We start from the raw sequence: 6110 nt of genomic DNA on the forward strand, positions 1-6110 counted from the left end.
CTTATAGTTAATATTTTATTCTAGGTATCCATTCCTGTTTGTTCTTATGTGTCGTAATATTCTTCTCAAGAATCATCTCTACTGTCTGTAAACTCTTCACCTTTTATAGTGGAATGTATACCTTCCTGCGAAATAATAGAACACTATTTCCGTTGCCTGTAAACTGTTTTATCACTATTACATAATGGTAAATAATTGCCTTGGAGACCGCGATTGTTTAGCTTTTGTGGCATAATTAGAGGTTTTCTCCAATCGTGCACGTTGACACTAATCTTCTCCCAGTGTTATTAGTGTTTCGTAACCGTTCAATTGTAGTGTAACTGCTTGTGATCAGCACGTATCATAATCGTTGTTTATTACAGTGCTCCCTTGAGGACGCACAAAGTCTGTTACTGGCGAATAACATGAAGCTCCCGTTGAGATTTACGTTCGCATCATCTTTACCACATGCCGTCACTCTAAGACAAACGTCGGAAAGATTCAGGGTAGATTCTACTGACGAAAAACTGCATACCACTATCCCTTCTACATTTCCGATCAAACGCTGGCGATGAAAATTTTTTTCACCACAAGAAGGCGAACCGTCTCCCACCGAGCGGAGTGCAATTCCACGTGCGGCCGGGAGCAAACTCGGGTAAGAATTTGAAATCTTCAAGTTTTCAAAATTGCCATCCAAGTATTTCAGTCCATCTACTTCATTTCATATAGTCCCTTCGTCTCACAAAGAATAGCTGTGTAGTAAGTATATGCAATCTGAATTTCCTCATATTTAGTAGTCATGTACGAGTTTCTCCTGTCTTCTCAAATAGATATGGAAATCTCACAGATTCTATTTAGCATTGACACTCTTAGCTTAACTGCTACTTGGAATGGATCGCTGCACCGTACTGACTTTGTTTTACAAACACATGTGTGCAGTATCAGTAGTCAGTACCTCATTCAGGCCACGTTGCGTGACGTTTGCTAGCGGACGCCAAGCCGTAGCCGGCGGCCACCTGCGATCAGTGATTATGCAAGAAGCGAAATCCGCTGCGAAGGCTGAGCCAACTGCAGTACCGAACAACAACTCGAATTCCTGTGCGATGTTTGTTTTCAGCCTTTCTAAACCCTTTCGCTCTATGGCATTCTATTATTCTATCTTACGTTCACCATAACTACCGTGCCCGAGAAACGTATGTCAGAGGTGAGGTGGTAAATATTAACCGTATCCGACAGTTTTTGACACTACAGTGTACTGAAGCCAAACCTAATGGCGCAAATATCCATTTTTTAGCTTTCAAACAGCTTCACCGATAAATTCGATTAGGTTAATATAGATATGAGATCGGTTTCATCAGTTCACGTAGCGCATGATAATTAGTGGGACTGGTGTGAGGCCAAGGGGTACTTAATGATTCTTCCTTGTTACAGTGACCTTTACGGCTAGCCTATTACGTTTGTCATAATGTCTTTGGATGCAATGCTGTTAGTAGATCGGTCCGTAGTTAGAACAGTGCAATAAGAACGTAGAATAACAGCCTCATATCGAAGACACCTAAAAATTTACAGAAACTGCCCAATCATATACGTTTCGTCGTAACTGTTTCTACTGACAATATAGGTTTTTGTTCCTTGAAGGCCAAATTACAGAAGAAGAAATTTTATCAAGGTATTCAGTTACAGAATGAAACTTTCACTCTGCAGAAGAACTACCTGCTGGATTACAACCATGTGCTCGACCGAGACTCCATGTCCCGAGTTCCAGTCTCGTTCCGGCACATGGTTTTAATCTGCCAGGAAGTTTCAAGGTATTCAGTTGCTTCCAATGACACTGGATTGGCCCTCTTGGAAATTATGCTTGTTAATGCTTCAGAAAGCGAAATGCACACATACGAGTGGGAATAACGGTGCTGTGCACGAAACTGTACTTAAAGTCGTCTTAATACCTATGACAGATCTAGAATGTTTCCTTCAGGCTCTTGTAATTACTTTATTGACGATTCTCTGTAAAAGTGCGTACTGTATTATGGTACTTCTCCTCCCCACTTAATCTTTTTTAATGGCTACTAGTGCCACATTTATGAAGAAATCCATGATTTTAAAATTTATAAAGCTAGCACCACGCAGTAAGACAACATATTCAAATACTAATTTGTCTTCATAATTGAACAAGGGGATAAAATCTTTATATTGTACATTTTATTAAGTAGTCTTGGTTGAATTCTACGTTAAATATTCCATGTGGACTTCTAAACGCACTGGCTTGCGGTAATGTATCCATTAAATACCTTATACGAGTCTCAACTGAGTTGATTTCACTGAGATAATTTGTCTCCTCCAGCAAAACAGTGAGGTCCTCCACCATATGGCACGAAGCTAACATTGATTTCCCACTGCAGGCTGCGAGGCAAATGCTAGTTTAACCGACTTGTGTCGGGTACGTTTCCCATCACCTAGCGTCGCGATTTGTAGCGTGTCAGGGAATGAGAGACAAAAATTAGTCTGTTGCTAAAGACGTCTAGGAGACAGCGAAGACTAACTTTTCCAATTACATTGACATATTCTCAGCAGCATTTCGTCCTTTCTTACATTTGGATAAGAATCTTTGAGTACCCACAACAGCCTTATAAGTTGTGTGGATAGCAAAAGCACGCAAAAGTGAAACAGCTATTTAAATATACGTACGTTCCAGTATAATACGTTTGTCATATTTTGGTCCTTATAGTTTTTAAGGACGTTGGACAATTAGTTGCACACTTAGTGTAAATAATTAAGTGTGCCGTACAAACAATTCAGAATACCTTTCATTTCAGTTTCAGCCTGAGGCATGTGTGTTTCAACAAGCGATGTTTCGCTCTGAGAATGTAAGTAGTTTTCTGTTATAGATGTGTTGTAGCTGCCACATGTTTTTGTTGCTTAACGTTAACTTTGTAAGAAATGAGTGATACTTATGCTATGTGGATGGTGTTCGCACTGTAAACAAAAGCATCGAATGTAAAGCACCTGTCTAATGTTGAGACTCAAACAGAATATACACTACTGGCAATTTAAAATTGCTACAACACGAAGATGACGTGCTACTGACGCGAAATTTAACCGACAGGAAGAAGATGCTGTGATATGCTAATGATTAGCTTTTCAGAGCATTCACACAAGGTTGGCGCCGCTGGCGTCACCTACAACGTGCTGACATGAGTAAAGTTTCCAACCGATTTCTCATACTCAAAAAGCAGTTGCCCGGCGTTACCTGGTGAAACGTTGTTGTGATGCGTCGTGTAAGGAGGAGAAATGCGTACCATCACGTTTCCGACTTTGATAAAGGTCGGATTGTAGCCTCTCGCGATTGCGGTTTATCGTCTCGCGATATTGCTGCTCGTGTTGGTCGAGATCCAATGACTGTTAGCAGAATATTGAATCGGTGTGTTCAGGAGGGTAATAAGGAACGCCGTGCTGGATCCCAACGGCCTCGTATTACTAGCAGTCGAGCTGACAGGCATCTTATCCGCATGGCTGTAACGGATCGTGCAGCCACGTCTCGATCCCTGAGTCAACAGATGGGGACGTTTGCAAGACAACAACCATATGCACGGACAGTTCGACGATGTTTGCAGCAGCATAGACTATCAACTCGGAGACCATGGCTGCGGGTACCCTTGTCGTTGCATCACAGACAGGAGTGCCTGCGATGGGGTTCTCAATGACGAATGGTAAAACGTCATTTTTTTCGGATGAATCCAAGTTCTGTTTACAGAATCATTATGGTCACATCCGTGTTTGGCGACATCGCGGTGGACGCACACTGGAAGCGTGTATTCGTCATCGCCATACTGGCGTATCACCCGGCGTGATCGTATGGGGTGCCATTGGTTACACGTCTCGTTCACCTCTTGTTCGCATTGACGGCACTTTGAACAGTGGACGTTACGTTTCAGATGTGTTACGACCCGTGGCTCTACGCTTCATTCGATCCCTGCCAAATCCTACATTTCAGCAGGATAATGCACGACCGCATGTTGCAGGTCTTGTACGGGCCGTCCTTGATACAGAAAATGTTCGACTGCTGCCCTGGCCAGCACATTCTCCAGACCTCTCACCAATAGAAAAAGTCTGGTCAATGATGGCCGAGCAACTGTCTCTCCACTATACGCCAGTCACTACTCTTGATGAACTGTGGTATCGTGTTGAAGCTGCATGGGCAGCTGTACCTGTACACGCCATCCAAGCTCTGTTTGAGTCAATGCCCAGGCATATTAAGGCCGTTATTACGGCCAGAAGTGGTTGTTCTGGGTACTGATTTTCATGATCTATGCACCCAAATTGCGTGTAAATGTAATCACATGTCAGTTTTAGTATAATATCTGTCAATGAATAGCCGTTTGTCATCTGCATTTCTTCTTGGTGTGGCAATTTTAATGGCCAGTAGTGTATTATGAACTGATTGTGTGTCACGCTGCTCTGTGTGCGGTCTCTTTTGAAGATCTCACTTTCCTAAAATTGTCCCAGTAAACCTATGTCGATGATTCGTTTTCCCACCTAACGTCCTCACGTGCTTGTTCTGTTTTAAATCACTTTCTGACGTTACTCCTACATATTTAATAGGCATGACTATGTCAAATAGCACACCACTAATATTGGATTCGAACGTTACAGGACTACTAAAACTCATAATGTTTATCTTGAGTTAGCAAAGCACAAGTGACCCTCCACTCTCCCCGACGCCCCGACGCCACGATGACATTGGCAAGGTACGTACCTCAGCTGAACGGCTATAATGGACTGGAAACGCATTTAAAATGTAATGTTTTAGCTGTTAAAATCATTATCAAAATCAGTGACTTTTACAACTGCGTCTATGGCCACTAGCGCCATCTCATGGTCAGCGTAATATCCGTAGCTTTACAGACAGTACGAGTGTGACCACTGCAGGAGCCCGTAGCGAAGTGCGCGTACTGACGTCAAACATGAGTAGGCTGTGAACCAACTGCCCGGAAAGATACATCAAACTTACCTGCTGGATGATGAGAATGTAATTGGACTTGACGACGACACGTTTACATGCATGTTATGTGACATCATAATGTCAACATCCTGTAGGTATTTAACAGTAGTGCATACTGATGCATTGGATAGGAATATTGATTGTGAATCTGACGGCGGGGAAGAAAGTGCCCACGGGTATGAAACTTCCAACAGTTCCCGAAATTCCTCGCTAACAAATGAAGGACGACCAAATCAAAGTGAATACGAACTCACACCCACTTAGGTGTCATGACCCAGTGTGTTACAGGGTACTCATGACCAAACTTTGGGCAGTATTTATGAGAATCATTTCAACCGCGGTTTCTTTTCTTAGAGAGAGACCTGATGAACAGTTATAGCTGCCAGCGCTCGAAATCAATCTGTATTATAATTTCAGGTTATGAGACGCGTAAAAGGCGAGTTCAGGCCACTTCAAGAGACACAAACCATCAAAATAATGGTGGAAGTAAGAGAAATTGTCAGAGCACAGTTTCATGAAGCTAGATACTGTGATTCAGTAGTCCACTACTCGAACATTCAATCGTGGGCCCTGGAAGCTGCTAGGGCAGCTCTCTGGGCAGTTTTAAGGCTTGTATACATTCCTTAGTTGCTTCAAGGAAGTATCTAACATTTCGTCTAGGCGTATCACTGCGGTCATGGTACGCAAAGTGATTAAGGAAGACCACATTATTAGGAAGAGAGCAGAAACATTTGCGGCAGATGTTAACATATTGCTCAAAGGCAAACGCATGGAATAGTGATCAGAGTCAATTTCTTCTTCAAGACTATCACACAGAGGCGAAATATCAGCAGCTGGTTAGGTTCAGTCTGTCCATAGTATCACACCCAGTTACACAATAGATGTGGCGGTGTGACTGGTGGTAGATTAGCGAACAAGCTTTACATTTGCTTGCGGAAAGCACACGGAACGTTTATAGGCCAGACTGCAAAGAAATTAGCAGCAGTGAGTCTAAGCAACATCCATTCTGAAGCGAGTATAAGTGGAGAAATAACAAAAATCTCATCAAACTTTAAATACCTAGGGGTGACATTGCAACCAACAGCCAAATGCTTCACAAAAGATACATCAGAACGTGCAGCCCAAGCAATAA

This window comes from Schistocerca piceifrons, chromosome 7 (genome assembly GCF_021461385.2).
Source record: "Schistocerca piceifrons isolate TAMUIC-IGC-003096 chromosome 7, iqSchPice1.1, whole genome shotgun sequence".
In the NCBI taxonomy this organism is placed as follows: domain Eukaryota; kingdom Metazoa; phylum Arthropoda; class Insecta; order Orthoptera; family Acrididae; genus Schistocerca; species Schistocerca piceifrons.